The sequence below is a fragment of the Dendropsophus ebraccatus genome, chromosome 1 (genome assembly GCF_027789765.1).
Source record: "Dendropsophus ebraccatus isolate aDenEbr1 chromosome 1, aDenEbr1.pat, whole genome shotgun sequence".
In the NCBI taxonomy this organism is placed as follows: domain Eukaryota; kingdom Metazoa; phylum Chordata; class Amphibia; order Anura; family Hylidae; genus Dendropsophus; species Dendropsophus ebraccatus.
Window position 1 is genome coordinate 184574666 of NC_091454.1, and position 17527 is coordinate 184592192.

General features: G+C 44.3%; 1 protein-coding gene across 7 annotated transcripts in view; it reads right to left on the reverse strand.

Annotated features, from left to right (window-relative positions):
* Positions 1 to 17527, reverse strand: part of ITGA11 (integrin subunit alpha 11) — an 86130-nt gene that overhangs the window by 44396 nt on the left and 24207 nt on the right. The window lies entirely within an intron of this gene.

The window sequence follows — 17527 nt, forward strand, 5'->3', positions numbered from 1 at the left end:
AGATCGACTCGAGCATGCTCCAGGTTCGCTCATCTCTAATAATTAGTGAAATAGTGATTCAAAAGTGACATCCTAGATTTAACCCAATAGAGAAAGGTATTAAAGAGGATTTCTCCAGAGATTTTTTTAATGAGCTGATGTCAGAAAGTTATACAGATTTGTAATTTACTTCTACTTTAAAAAAAAAAAGTCTCAAGCCTTTCAGTACTTATCAGCTGCTGTATGCCACGCAGGAAGTGGTGAATTTTTTTTAGTCAAGATCTGTCCACAGTAGTAGCAAATCCCCAGACAAAAACTCTACTGCTCTGGATAGTTCCTAACAAAAACAGAGGTGGCAGCAGAGAGCACTGTGTCAGACTGAAAAGAATACATCCCTTCCTGCAGGGCATACAGCAGCTGGTAAGTACTGTAAGACTTGAGGTTTTTTTTTTAATAGAATTAATTTACATACTTGTAGAACTTTCTGGCACCACTTTGTCCTACAGAATAAATGTGTGTAACATTTCATTGCTAGCAATTATATCACATACTGCGTAATAAACATATACCTATATACATCTGCATGACTCTTAGCAAGGATTGGTAATGTTGGTTTTAATATTTCTCTAGCTCTACATTGGTGATTTCACCTGTGCTGCATTGTTTCCATGCTGTTTAGTTTATATTCTGTACACATTTCTTTGACATTTATTTCACACATGGTTTTTAGCTCAATAAACAAGTTTTCATAGTAACAAAAAGTTATGATGAAATCCACCTGCATTAAAAGTTTACGCTACTGGGGTCATCTGTTTCTTCATACTGGAAGCTATTATTCAAATGTACGAAACAGAAACTATTGATATACAACATTTTATTAGCAATGTTTTACTTTTCCTCTACTAAGCCTGAGAGGCAGCATGAGGTATAATCCCAGAGAAGAACTAAGATTTTGTTTGTAGTAAACTTTGGAAAAAAGGAGTCAACTTAGAGGCAAACCCTTTTGCTTGTAGCATGACCTTTGCTTAGGGTCAGGGGCTCTGAGTGGCAAGGTCTCTCTTGTAGCCTATTCTTATAGGCACTTCAAGAACATTTGAAATGACCTGGATAGTAGGTTCAGAGGCAGTAAAGGTAAAATCTTCTCCTTCAGCTTAATCTTTGCAGACTAGAAACTTCTCTCAGGTTGGGCTCAAAAGTAACCCAGATAGGTTTGCATTTGGTTCTCCTTCTTTGCTTGTTTTTCCTTGGCTGTTGTACTGATGCTGTACACTAAATACCGAACATGGGATACCGAGAGGACTTAGCTAAATAGCTGACTGATCTGACTGACTTGCAAAAGCTCATCTACCAGATATGTCATCTGGTCAAAGCCAAGGTCTACAATGGTTTATGTCCACCACTTCCAGATTGACAGGCCTAAGGACATGCTCTCACTGGTTGAGAGAAACATGTGACCAAAGCATCTTATTTCTATACAAAAAGGTTAACCCTTGTAGTGACAATACACCTCAGTGGCTGCTGTTTATCTGTGTGACAAGTAAAACAGCAGTACATACCAGAAACATACGATACCCCAAAACGGTTTCAGACTCTTAGATAAGATATTTCTCAGCCACCCAATAATATTAAGCTTGAATTATGGGTATTAGGGCACTGCAAATGGATCACATGACGCAACTGAAGGAAATAATTCAAAGAACTTTCACTAAATGAGGTAATGAAAAATAATAACAAATCTGGAACTGCTTCCTTAAAGATGGGTTGAAATGCCTACCCTATTTGTAAACTTGACATCTTATATTTTCCTTCTTACATAAAAAGTGGAGTGCTTTAAAATGTGAAGCTGCTTATCCCATCTTTCCTTAAGAAATCTAATTTTGTATGTACATTTGCAAGTAGCTGACATCCTGGAAAAACAGAAATTGGCAATGGAAGTTAAGGAAAATAAACATTCATCTTTCAGGCTGCATAGGTATTACAGGATAGCAGATATACTTAAAGACATTAGCGAGAGACTTGTAAGATACGGGAGGTTTGATAAAACCACAAGTGACATGCAGAAGCAGCTTGTGGGTTACACAGAAGTTTGAGGTTAGTAGCTCCGCTCGGGCCCAACTCGTATCACATTTCTAGACTCAATTTACAGTGAATGAGTAATCTTGTCAGCACTAAATTTATGTGTTAGTTGGAGCATGTCATTCCAGGATTAAGAGGTTGGGGACAATAAGAATGAGCACATCCTAAAAAAAAGACTGGGCAGATTTCTAATTCAACAACCCCTAACCTGTGGCATTCAACTGGTTTTGCAAAACTACAACTTCCAACATAACCTGTTGGCCAAAGAGCATACTGGTAGTTGTTGTTTGGCAACAGCTTGTAGCCAAGAGTTTAAGGGGGGGATGTCACGGAGTATAGTGATGTCCCTACTCTCCCTGACAGCCAGCAATACAACACTGATCTGCCAATTATGTATCTGGGGAATCAAGAACATAACTCCAGATAACTCAACAGGACACACAACACCCCTGTCAATCAACTAAAAGGGATGATGTGCTCCTGTAGGTCCTGAAGCCTCTTTAATGTTTATTTATTCTTGTAGTTGCATATTTAAGAATTGTAAATGTCATAACTGCAGGTAATATTCGGCCAAGGAAGGGACAGGGTGGACACAGACAGTGAACCCTGAACATGCCTCCACCTACTTTCCCCGGACAACCCTAGGTGACTGTAGGCAACTGGGTGACAGTCCCTAACCTGCTGTAACGTGTAACACAAAACAAGGACAAGACAAACAAAAGCAAGGATAGTCAAACAGCTTGAAGTCAAGTCCAAACGAGCAACATGGTACAAAATCACAATCCAAGTCGAGAGGTCAAGATACAATAAGCCAAAGTCTAACCAGGAATAGCAAGACAGAGAGCAAAACACAAGAAGGACGCTTAGCATGCTTTACAAAGAAAGACAAATAGCTAGCAAAGAGTTAATAGACCAAGGAAGTATATACAGGAGGTCAGGGGTCCGGTCCGTATTGTGATTGAACTAGAGACCCAGAACTCAGGCTGACAAAATGAAGTATAAGTGAAAAAAGCAGAGTGTCAATCAAAATCGAAACAAAAATTAACTGTTTACTGAGCAGAGGGATTTATGGAGGGAAGAGATGGGTGTGGTAGATAATCAATGGTAGAAGGGATTGAACGGATTAAACATGCAAACATCAATTTATGACAAAGAGTGTATACCACAAGCCGGGGACCGCACTGAGGTCCTAACAGGTACAGTCAAGATTGTAGGGTAATGCATGGAAGAGCATAAATAAACACTGCATTAGCCTACCCTTTAATTAGCTAATGGAAGTGTTGGGAACCATCGCTGATCTATTGATAGTTTATCCACAGGATAGACCATCAATTTTGTTCAGCTAGTTCCCATATTCAGAAGATGGGGATAACATGCTGATCGATGGAGGTCTTGCTGGGGAAATGTATCCCAGAATGAATGGAAAACACTGTGTATATGCCTCCAGCGCTCCATTAACTCTCTATAGAGAGTTAATGGAGAACATTACTGAGCACAGCTCTATGGTGCTTCTGAACAGCACTCAGCAAAGTTAAGGCTCTGCATGTGCTCATTCAGGGGGTACAAATCAGCATGTTATCCCCTATATTGTAGATAGATAATAACATGCTAAGATGGGAACACCCCTTTATAAGTTGATGTATACCTGTGAACTATACCTTAAACATATAGCCATGCAGTGGCCTATGTCACCCATTGGCTGCAGTGCAAAGAATAAGATATACCATATGGTATATTTTCTTTCTTTATTTTTTTGGGGAGATGGCCTGGAATTTTCTTAGCCATTGTTTCAAAGTATTAGATCAAACAAAAACTGAATGGAGACCTCTGCTTCACATGATACGCTGTCATAGTTGTAGCAGTAATCAACTGAAGACAATGTAACCACAAGACTGTATGTGGTTTATATTAAACAAAGTGGGAGTAAAAGAGAAAGTCACACAATGTGAGTTTTGCTCGGGTTGCCTCATATGACTCAGCTGGTCTACATCTATGCTTCTATCCGTTATGTTTTACATTTAGCTAAAATGCTGGATTTGTGTATTTATATTCTATATAGAAAGGGGTTGTCATCTGGGGAAAACTGAAACACCATTGTAGGATGCAGGTGCAAAAATACAATGATTCGCTATGAAGTTAAACCTACTGACAGGTGACGTGAATAATACTGATTATCTTGTGACAATAAGAAGGGTGGGATATATTATACAGCAAGTCATCAGTCAGTCATTGAAGATAATGTGCTTCAAACAGAGAGGCGTAAAGATCTGAGCAACTTTGATAAGAGCCAAACTGGCTAGATGCCGGGTCAGAGCATTTCCAAAACCTCAGGTCTTGTGGGGTGTTCCTGGTATGTAGTGGTTAGAACCAACCAAGAGTGGTCCATTAGTGAGCCATTGACTAGGTCACAGGTACCCAATATTATTAATGTGCACGTGGGGAGCAATGACTAGCCCATCTGGTCAGATTCCAGACTGGACCAAGCTCTTGTAGCACAAATGTCTGAAAAGTTAATGTTGGCGATAAAGCTCTCTCTTGGCCACATCGCAACAATCATTCAGGAATGGTTTGAGGAATATGGCAAAGACTTTAAGATGTTGGCTTTCATACAAATTTCTCAGATTCTATCAAAAATGTGTGGGACGTGCTATAAAAACAAGTCAGTTCCTTGGAGGCCACACCTCACAACCTACAGGACTTGAAGGGATCTTCTGCTAAGTCTTGGCCCCTGATACCACAGGACACCTTCAGAAGGCTGTAGACTCCATCCATCAATGGGGAACATCAAAAGACCTACACAATATTGGGGAGGTGGTGTGATCTATATGGTGTTTAGTTAATAATATTATTTTCCATAGCTACACAGCAGAATTTAACATCAAGACAATTTCCTTATGTGCTGGGGTAAGACTTTTATTCACATAAACCTCCATACAGCAAGCTGCCAGTCTCATTATATTAACTTGGCTGCCAACAATGGAAATTCCTGTGCTCCATACCTCTCTCTGCCATATGAAGTAACATGAAACCCCTCGAGCACTAGTTTATAATACTACAGACTGTATGATAGATCCAGACAACATAAACAGTAAGTCTGAGACTGCACAATGCCGGGCCTGTATCTGCTGCTATACCACATTATTGATCATCTCTTGGATGGTGATTTGTTATGTAATACTTTTCTCTATATTTCCATCCTGGTTATAATACGAGTAATTCCTCATTTTTCCGCAGCCCTTTCATAGCCAGTGTGGGAAGATGCTCTCACTTTCCAGTAGGAACAGAGATTTAGCTGGCAATTTCAGGAAGCTTGTTGGTACTGCACCACATCAACTCTACAGCTCTATGGTAAATGCTTGGGGGTCACTGTAATCCACTAGCAGCCCTGGCTGTGTAGTTCACGTAGTCATTAGGGACACAAAGAAACAACTAATATGTGTCAGTCCACTCTACTTAAAAGAAATCTGTCAGCGCTTACTTGGGTTTCCGCACAGAGCCCTGTACATCAATCATGCAGGGAGGGAGGAAGTATGCATGCTGAGGCTCAGCCTAACCTCTATGCACTTGAGCTTGGAAGGAAAATGTGATTTTATAACATTGCCAAAGGCAATTATAACAGTTATATCTCCCTGTCAACTATCTGCCCATGTGTGCAGATCTGAGCCTGGGCTCCATAGATGCATGACAATCATGATTATATCTCATGTTAGTGTGACCATGGGGCCCACCTCCCCCCAGAGTTTGCAACAGTATGCAACATTTGTAAAAATCCCACCATAATAAGAATTATTGCTATTGTTGCATACTACATGGTCAATGTGATGAGCTATGTAAATCCTCTTTGTAAGCTGCTTCCTACTGTATATACTGTATATATAGAGATGTAATCCCATTGCCTGTTTACATGGATTTTCTTCACAAATATCCAAACATCTGCAGCAGTATGCTATACATCCCAAGCACAGGGGCTCCTGTAAGGACAGTACTATTCATAAACAACCCGCTTGTAAATGTATATAAAGACACTAGAGCACCGAATTGTTTTTTCGTGTCGCGAAATTTGTTAAGAAACAGGATGCGTTATAGAAACCAGCAAGAAAGCAAAGTTGTGTTTTTTATCGTAATATAATGCAGAGCTGCAAAACATTGCACATTCTTGTACCCTGGGTTTACTCAAAAGTTTTGAAACTTTTTGCCACTCTGCATCATGCTAACCAAGAGGGCGGGGGTCTTAGAGGGGAAGCAGCGTGGCTTCACACAAAGAGGCGTGGACTTTTTATGCACCGAATCTACTACACTTTGTAGTGGTAGTTAACATATATTCCAGGTCCAATCTGGTAAACAATTTTATTGATGATACATGGTAGCTTAAAGGGGTTATCCAGCGCTACAAAAACATGGCCACTTTTCCCCCTACTGTTGTCTCCAGTTCAGGTGCAGTTTGCCATTAAGCTCCATTTACTTCAACGGAACTGAGTTTCAAAACCCCACCCAAACTGGAGACAACAGTAGGGGGAAAGTGGCCATGTTTTTGTAGCGCTGGATAACCCCTTTAAGGGGAATCTGTCAGCTGTACTTCATGTCCCACACTACTTACACTGCTAAATTGCTGTTAGGGCAAGGAAACACCTGGTACCTTTCCTATATCTGTCTGCACTCCCAGAATGTAGAAAAATACATTTATTCTCTGGTACAAAGAGTCAAAGAAGCTTTCTTGAACTCCTGAATAGCTGTATGTTGGGAGGCCTATTCCCCCCTCACTGCTTGATTTAAAGAGGATGTACCATCAGGTACATCCTCTTTAATATGACCCATGTATAGAATGGCGCCGTCATGGGGAAGCCTTTGCCACAGTCCGTTTTTGAACCGCGGCTCGGTTCCCGTGTACGGCGCCGTGCTATCCACGGGTACCGGGCCGGGGCTGAAGCACTGGAGACGGGATGGCCCACCCCCAGTGGGAGGGAATACCCTCCCCTCTATGACGTGGCTCCTTTAGAATCAATGGAGCCGTGTCATAAGGGGAAGGGAATCCCCTCCCACTGGGGGCAGCCCGGCCCGCCTCCAGTGCTTTAGCCCTGGCCTGGTACCCTTGGTTAGAATGGCGCTGTACTCGGAATCAGGCAGCGGTTCAGGAAACGGACCGCGGCACCGGCTTCCCTGTGACGCCGCCTTTCTATCTGTGGGTCATATTAAAGAGGAGGTACCTGATGGTACATCCTCTTTAAACATAGTAGCTGAGTCCCAAGCAGGGATGGGAGGGGGAGTAAAGAGGTGTTATAGCTTGCTGCACAGCTATCTAACAGTGCCAGCAGTTTGAAACATGAATTGCAGGTGACAGCTTCCCTTTAAGATGCACCTAGATTTATTAAGACATGTGTGCAACATAATCAGGTGTGATCATACATTGGCGTGGGCTTAAATGAAACAAACACATGAAACATCGGTCTTTACCGCTATGGTGTCACAGAAAACATCTGTTCTAGGAGAGTTAAGGTGGCAGTAGGGTTCATCTTATGGGACTTGATGGACCAATCTATTTACAGAGCAGTTCCTGGGGTATAGCAAGTAGTGGAGTGAACCGCTCAGCCTCGCACTTCTCTCAGCTTTATTTAGCGTTTGTTGAGGGTCATCTGAAAACTCAAACTCCAACCCATCAAAACTTTTCACGTGTTAAATGTTTTTAAAAGTGACGGTGACAGAGACACTTTAATAAAAATGAGAAAAAAAAACCTATAACCTCTTTCATTTTTATAAAGAAATAGAAACCGTTCTTCATGATTCCAGTACAGTTCCACCCTGACCTGTAGTCAGTAGATGTGACCTAGCAGCTCTATTCTATATGGCGACCATTAGTACTCTGCAGTGCTGTATAGAAAGCTGTTCATGTGCAGTTAGTGGATCCTTCCAACTGTATTAATTATTTGGAGTGCAAGAAGATGGACTGTTCTCAATTGTCTCACTGGCTTAGTGATACATGAATACCATATGAAGCCCAGCTCCCTCTCACAAGAATACCAGATGAGGTCGAGCTCATGAATGCATGAATAGCAGATATAACGGGGTGTATTACATATGAATACTGACATGACTTGCCCATAAATATCTCAGCACATGAAGAACCTGTATAATATAGTTAGGTCTAATAGTTTTTTGTTTCCTTGGCAAAAACTTTTGACATTTAAAAGTTTTGAGTGGTGGTCTGGATGTTCAGCTGTGGACTTCTCTCCCGACTCACCTGCCATCTCCATATTACAATGGAGCCCATCTACTAATGATCAGCAGGAGTCTCATCACCCAAAATGTATGTCAGTGACTACAGCTACAACAAATTCTAAAAGGAGCATGTACACTGTGTTATGCCTAGTGCAGGTCCTTGGTGGACGATGCATAGCACAATGATCTGTCTTTTGGTGAATGTACAGATCCCTCAGGGCATGGCCTAAGCTAAAGCAGTTTTCCCCAGAGTACATAGGAACATCAATCTCATTAAAGGGACCCATGAAAATGCTACCTAAGCTATCAGCATCATGTTATAGAGCAGAAGAAGCCGAGCGGATTGATATATATCTTTATAGGAAAAGATTCAGTATAATTTATTGATTGGAATCTCTGATGTTTCCATGCTAAAGAGTCCAGTCCATTGAGTGACTCTGCCCACTGGACTCCTTCACACAGAATGAGCAGGGATTTCAATCAACTTGTTACAAGTTATACTGAATCTTTTCCCACAAAGATATATATCAATCTGCTCAGTTCTTTCTGCTCTATAATATTGTGGCAATAGATTAGATTGTCGTGGATTGTCATCATGACAGGTTCCCTTTAAAATATATACATTCACTATCAAAGTATATAATTATTTATTTAGCCAGCTGTAACCATCCCAATATGCTTTTTAGTACATGGATTAGCTTTTTCCTTTTGTTCACTTCAAAGCTTCAAATCCTGTCTGCTTATGATAGAATCATGTTATCCATTGCCTCAGTAAGGTCTGTGGATTCCATAACAGCTCCATGAATTCCGCATTGAGGATTTCGCTGCACGTTCATAGTTGCAGGTTGGTAGCGGATAAGATGTAATTTTATTTTATAGTTTTTGGTTCATTTTTAGCAGACAAAGAGGGTTTGGGAGTCTATCCATGAGACTGGGAAACAGCAGCCAAAGACTACTCACAAAACCAGATGTTAGGGGAGTGTGTCTATTGGCTTATTGGGCGACAATGAATCGAGCAGGAAACGTAACCCTATGAACGATGGAAATATACGCTATGCAACACATCCAATGTGCTTTTGCACCCAAAAGATGAGTTTTTTTTTCTAGGGGCCTTATGGTTATTTGCAGTGATGAATCCTTGATGTCTCCCCACACACAGGCAGGACCGCATGCTGCGCACATGTGGCCACGCTGGTGATGGGGACATTCCAAAGCGACAGACATAAAGGAGAAACCTTCAAACATCTGGTCAAAGGGAGCAGAGCCAGGAAAATATACACAGCAGCAGAATTGTAGCCCAGCAACGGGCCGACTCATGAAACCATGATGTGAGCCCTGCAAAAAGCATCGAAGTTTCCCCGGATCTGTAGAGATGACACCCAATAAAAGGGCTGACTGCATTCCATATACTGTAATTCTATGGGATCCTCATAAAAGCTCAGTCATATCCTAGGAGTAGTCACTGCTAGGATGAGCTATCAGCTGTTAACAGGTGTGGCGCTCAACGTTGACGGCTATACCAATGAGATCATATGTGACAACTTATAAAAACCTTAATAAAAATAATGAAAATGATAAAAAAAATAAAATAATGTAATGTAGAAGTTTATTGTTGTTAGGGTTTTGGAAGAGCAGATGAGCTATTATACAGGCTCCTTAGGAATTTTTTTTGTTGTTGTAGCCTAAAGGGGTCATTTATCTTGAGCAATCCCTTAACGTTATAAGGGAGCCCCAACAATAAATTCAGTACAGACCGTCCAGTTTAAAAACAAATCTGACACCAGGTGTTAAGTTGTCTTACAGCACCACCACAGGCAAAATGGAGTATGGCACAGTTCAAATTAAAATCAATTAGCCATTCATATAATGCATTAACTCCAGGGTGTTAAAGGGGAACTATCAGCAAATTAGACAAATCTAACCTGTTGATAGCTCCCAGAGCGGAGTTTACTCCAACTAACAGTGCGGGACCGGCGCTGAGGTGGAAAGTAAGAGACATACTGTACCTTCCTCTTCGGCGTCCACAGAGCAATAGGGGGCTATGAGCAGGATAGATTTGGGAACTATTCCCCTTTAGGGTATAAACCCACACACCGTATATGCAGCAGATATGCAACAAATACGCAGCAGATTTGTTGTTATAGATTTGATGCTGTGTTCAGTTATTTAGATCTAATCTGCTGCGATTTTGCTGCGATTTTGCTGCGAGTTTGCTGCGTATCGCAGCAGTAAATACGCTGCATATACGGTGTGTGGGTTTATACCCTTAAAGTCTGCCAGATGATAATACATCTCTATCTCTGTTAGGCTCTGTTCACATATAGAAGGAGATTTATGAAACTGGTGTAAAGTAAAATTGTCTTAGTCGCCCCTAGCAACCAATCAGATTTCACTTTTTATTCCTTGCAGATTCTTTGAAAACTAAAAGGTGGATAAACCAGTTTGATAAATTTTCCCCATAGTGTTTAATTAGCGTTCATTAGTGTTATTTTACCACAAATGACACAATTTGTGGTAAAATAGTGTTATTTTTGCCTTGATTTTGACAGAATTGCAGCAAAAATAACACTATTTTACAGCGATGGCACAATTCATAGCAAAATAGCGCTAATTAAACGCTATGTGTGAACATAGTTTTTCATATAGAATATGTCCCTTGAGGACCCAAACAATATGCAGCATTTAACATTCTGTATAATTAGTCTAAACCCCAAAACCAGGGGCGTAACTAGAAATGGCTGGGCCCCATAGCAAACTTTTGATTGGGGCCCCCCCGCCCCCCCCCCCCCCCCCCTCTCGATCGACCACTATGCCATCAACACACTCAGCTCTACACAGGTTCTGTACACCATATAAATTACAGTACAGTTACATCAGGTGACTTACAGGAGACGTCTTCTCTGATCGGAGTTCTTCCCTTTTCATTTTCTTTTCCATCTGCCCTGGGCCGTTATGAGAACTTCTCCGAGCCACGAATCCACAGAATCTGCCAGACAGACATATTAGGCTCCACACTCTGTCACCATCCTCATCTCTAACAACTGCACATCTGTATTGGCCCCTTTACACCCACATTTAGTGGGAAGGCTGACTCTATGTGATCCCATTTTAGTATATGGCCCTCCTCTCTGTCGCCCCTCCTTATAAATAGCCCCCTTATGTTGCCCCCCTCCGCTGTCCCCCTTATAGATGCCCCCCCATGTTGTCTCCTTATAGATGGTCCCCTATGTTGCCCCCCCTATAGATGGCCCCCTCTTCCCCTATATTGTCCCCTTATAGATGGCCCCCTTTCCTCCTTTATTGTCCTCTTATAGATGTCCCCCTCTCCCCCTATGTTCTCCCCTTATAGATGGCCTGCTCTCCCCCTATGGTGTCCCCCCCTTATAGATGGCCCTCTCCCCCCCCCTTCCTTATAGATGCCCCCCTCCCCCCCCCCTTCCTTACAGATGTCCCCCTCTCCCCCCTCCCTTATAGATGGTCTCTCTCTCCCCCCCTTCCTTATAGATGCCCCCCTCTCCCCCCCTTCCTTATAGATGCCCCCCTCTCCCCCCTTCCTTATAGTTACCCCTCCTCTTCTCCCCCCCTTCCTTATAGATGCCCATGCCCCCTTCTCTTCTCCCCTCCCCCCTTCCTTATAGATGCCCCCTTCTCCCCCCCCTTATAGATGCCCCCTCCTCTTCTCCCCCCTTCCTTATAGATGCCCCCTCCTCTTCTCCCCCCTTCCTTATAGATGCCCCCTCCTCTTCTCCCCCCTTCCTTATAGATGCCCCCTCCTCTTCTCCCCCCCTTCCTTATAGATGCCCATGCCCCCTTCTCTTCTCCCCTCCCCCCTTCCTTATAGATGCCCCCTTCTCCCCCCCCCTTATAGATGCTCCCTTCTCCCCCCCCTTATAGATGCCCCCTTCTCTTCTCCCCCCTTCCTTATAGATGCCCCCTCCTCTTCTCCCCCCTTCCTTATAGATGCCCCCTCCTCTTCTCCCCCCTTCCTTATAGATGCCCCCTCCTCTTCTCCCCCCTTCCTTATAGATGCCCCCTCCTCTTCTCCCCCCCCTTCCTTATAGATGCCCCCTTCTCTCCCCCCCTTCCTTATAGATGCCCCCTTCTCCCCCCCCCTTCCTTATAGATGCCCCCTTCTCTCCTCCCCCCTTCCTTATAGATGCCCCCTTCTCCCCCCCCTTATAGATGCCCCCTTCTCTTCTCCCCCCTTCCTTATAGATGCCCCCTCCTCTTCTCCCCCCCTTCCTTATAGATGCCCATGCCCCCTTCTCTTCTCCCCTCCCCCCTTCCTTATAGATGCCCCCTCCTCTTCTCCCCCCCCCCCTTCCTTATAGATGCCCCCTTCTCTCCTCCCCCCCCTTCCTTATAGATGCCCCCTTCTCTCCTCCCCCCCCCCTTATAGATGCCCCCTTCTCCCCCCCCCTTATAGATGCCCCCTTCTCCCCCCCCCCTTATAGATGCCCCCTTCTGATGCCCCCTTCTCCCCCTTATAGATGCCCCCTTCTGATGCCCCCTTCCCCCCCCCCCCCCTTATAGATGCCCCCTTCTCCCCCTTATAGATGCCCCCTTCTGATGCCCCCTTCTCCCCCCCCCCCTTATAGATGCCCCCTTCTCCCCCCCCCCCCCCCCCCCCCCCCCCGAGAAAAGCAAGTTTGAAAAAAAGAAAAAAACTCACCTAACAACACGCTCCCCCGTCGAGCCTTCTTCCTGTCACCCCCTGTCTGATACGCGGCTGCCGTCTGATGCCGCGTCCTAGCCCCGGCAGCGTGCGTATCATAGAGTTCTGTGTGGGCCTGTAGCCGCGACTTCCGGCACACGTCTCTGTGCCGGAAGTCGGGGCCGCAGCACAAGCCCACACAGAACTCTATGATACGCGCGCTGCCGGGGCTAGGACGCGGCATCAGACGGCAGCCGCGTATCAGACGGTGGGTGACAGGAGAGCTGTGGACCGGTCCCGTGCTCCTCCTGGCCCAGTGACTCCTTTTCCCTATGGTTGGGGAAAGGAGTCTCCGGGTCGGGAGGAGCACGGGACCGGCCCCCGGCTACAGCACCCGGGAGGCATGCTCAGCCGCCGGGTGCTGCAGGATATGTCAGCTCCAGGGGCCCGCGTCACGGGCCCCTGATGCGGCGGGGCCCCGTAGCAGCCGCTACGGCTGCTACGGCGGTAGTTCCGCCAGTGCCCAAAACGATACAGAGCAGCTATCATTTTAGACTACATAGCACGCTTACAAAGTGTACCATATACAAAGTGCATCTTTACTTTATACTGTGTATGCACTTACTTCTCATTACTAACACAGTACTGGCAAGCAATACTCAAACAGTGCAGATATGCATCATTGACAAAGCACAGACATACACTAATAGTACAAACATGCAATACTAACATAGTCCAGACATGCATCATTAACACACTACTGACACACATCATTGACAGTAGGGTCGTGCCTTACTAACACAGTGCAGACACATATCATTGACAGTAGGGATATGGCTTACTGATAGAGTACTGACACACATAATTGACAATAGGGACATGGCTTACTAACACAGTGCAGACACATATCATTGACAGTAGAGACATGCCTTACTAACACAGTACTTACACATTATTGACACAGTATGGACATGCCTTACTAGCACAATACTGACACACATAATTGACAGTAGGGACATGCCTTACTAACACAACCCTGACACAGTATGGACATGTCTTACTAACACAACCCTGACACAGTATGGACATGTCTTACTAACACAACCCTGACACAGTATGGACATGTCTTACTAACACAACCCTGACACAGTATGGACACGTCTTACTAACACAACCCTGACACAGTATGGACACGTCTTACTAACACAACCCTGACACAGTATGGACACGTCTTACTAACACAACCCTGACACAGTATGGACATGTCTTACTAACACAACCCTGACACAGTATGGACATGTCTTACTAACACAACCCTGACACAGTATGGACATGTCTTACTAACACAACCCTGACACAGTAGGGACATTTCTTACTAACACAACCCTGACACAGTATGGACATGTCTTACTAACACAACCCTGACACAGTATGGACATGTCTTATTAACACAACCCTGACACAGTATGGACATTTCTTACTAACACAAGCCTGACACAGTATGGACATGTCTTACTAACACAACCCTGACACAGTATGGACATGTCTTACTAACACAACCCTGACACAGTATGGACATGTCTTACTAACACAATCCTGACACAGTATGGACATGTCTTACTAACACAACCCTGACACAGTAGGGACATTTCTTACTAACACAACCCTGACACAGTATGGACATGTCTTACTAACACAACCCTGACACAGTATGGACATGTCTTACTAACACAACACTGACACAGTATGGACATGTCTTACTAACACAACCCTGACACAGTATGGACATGTCTTACTAACACAACCCTGACACAGTATGGACATGTCTTACTAACACAACCCTGACACAGTAGGGACATTTCTTACTAACACAACCCTGACACAGTATGGACATGTCTTACTAACACAACCCTGACACAGTAGGGACATTTCTTACTAACACAACCCTGACACAGTATGGACATGTCTTACTAACACAACCCTGACACAGTAGGGACATTTCTTACTAACACAACCCTGACACAGTATGGACAAGCCTTACTAACACAGCCCTGACACAGTATGGACATGCCTTACTAACACAACCCTGACACAGTAGGGGCATTTCTTACTAACACAACCCTGACACAGTATGGACATGTCTTACTAACACAACCCTGACACAGTAGGGACATTTCTTACTAACACAACCCTGACACAGTATGGACATGTCTTACTAACACAACCCTGACACAGTAGGGACATGTCTTACTAACACAACACTGACACAGTATGGACATTTCTTACTAACACAACACTGACACAGTATGGACATGTCTTACTAACACAACCCTGACACAGTATGGACATGTCTTAGGTTAGTTCATATCTCGTTTTTAGCCGCACGTCGGGCTATACGGCAGAAATCAGTGAAAAAAGGATGCTGCCGTGCAGCCTGACGTGCGGCCGACGGCCACATTGACTTTATTGAGCAGGACGGAGTCATTATGTGACTGTGTTCTGCTCATTTGCGGGACGTACACGGCTTCTGTACAGGACTCAAAAGCGTAGTCGACATTTAAGTCAATGTGGCCATCGGCGGCACGTCGTGCTGCACATCGGGCTGCACGGCAGCATCCTTTTCTCACTGATTCCCAACGTGCAGCCCGACGTGTGGACAAAAACGCGATATAAACATACCCTTACTAACACAGCCCGGACACAGTATGGACATGTCTTACTAACACAGTATGGACATATTAATGACACAATAGGGACATGCCTTACTAACACAGTACTGACACATTACTGACACAGTATAGACATGCCTTACTAGCACAGTACTGACACAATACTGACACAGTATAGACATGCCTTACTAGCACAGTACTGACACACATCACTAACCCAGTATGGACATGCCTTACTAGCACAGTACGGGCCTGCATTACTGATGGTACTTTAGCGCTATAGACAGACTTCTCTAGGGTGCAGTCATTACTTTGTTTTGTCTTTGCACTTGATCTTAAATGTGACCAAATTCTAGAATCAATTCCAAGAGTAGTGTGTGAATTTCCGGGCCCTGACCTTCACACAAGCACCATGTGAAGGGGGGAATAGACCACAGTTTGTGATGTCATGTCAGCAAGAGGGTGAAGAGCTGCCAGATCACATTCAGTATAGTGCCAGCATCAAGATAAAGTCCAGGCCAGAAGGAAGAATAACATCTACTCTGCCTCCATGTCTCCTTTATCTCTCCTGATGTGGTGTCTGGGCCTGTCCCGGATCACATTGCATTGACTCCGAATAGCATCACTTGCACTGTTGTATCTCTTCTCCCCCACAACAACTGTGTCCAAGCTGTTGTTTACTAAGAATTATTCTTACATCACTCTTTATCCTGAAGGCAGAGCCGAGCTGGCACATCTCATTGACTTTACGCCTTCTGATCTAGGAAACTTACACATCACATGAACTCATTCCATATTCCTTCCATTTAGTTAGTATCTTCCCTTGGGTCAACTTCAGCTTACCCCAAATCTGGGCTCAGGAATACTTGTTACATAACAGGCATGGTATCTCTGCATCTGTACTGATCGCACTTGACCAACAGACTCCATCACTGGCCCAGGGGGGACATGACTAATTCCTGCACGCACTGAGCCTTACCAGATGATTGGATTACATAATTTATCCTTCAGATTAACTTGTACATCATGCAAGCGCACATGAGGATTGGTGAGATTAAACTATGGCATTAACCATTACTACCACAAAATCGTGTAATTTATGACTATACATATACCGGATTTATATACCCAGTGCAGTGATCCTTTCTGCAGGTTCCGTCATCTTTATCCTTCGTAAAACCAAATCCCAATCACCCTGTTGATCCTATCTAGAACACTGTGTGGAAATTATTTTTCATAATGTTCCGGAACAGTTCGCAAGGAAATATTTTTATTTTATAATATGGATTTAGCATTCAATTTATACAGATACTACTACTGAAAATTTACCCCAAATACTTGAATAGAGACAGCACTTCCGTGAACAAACATGACTATTTATTAGTGCCCAAATGCAACGTTTCAGCTTTTACATAAGCCTTTCTCAAGCATCCTAATGTAAAAGCTGAAACGTTGCATTTGGGCACTAATAAATAATCATGTTTGTTCACGGAAGTGCTGTCTCTATTCCAGTATTTGGATTATTGCGGATTATGGGTCCCATCCGGTGAGGAGTACATACACTGAGGACTGTTCCAGTGCTGCTGTTATCTTGTTCATTAAAACTTCCCCCATCAGAGTCCCCTATGCAGTGGCGTAACTACCAGGGTCGCAGCAGTTTCCGCTGCGACCCGGACCGCCACAAGGGGGGGCCCGCGGGGCCCGCTGGGCCCCTGAGGCCCCCCCTCATCAATCACTTTTGTGACCGCAAGCATTGTGTTGCTTGCGGTCACAAGAGGCCGCCTCCGTCTGCCCCGGATCATGCGCTGCTGCCGGGGGTGTTGCGTCCTATCCCCGGCAGCGCGCGCATCATAGAGTTCACTGCTCCGGCACAGGGAGCGCACATTTGAGACGCTCCCTGTGCTGGAGGTCCCAGCACAGGGAACTCTATGATGCG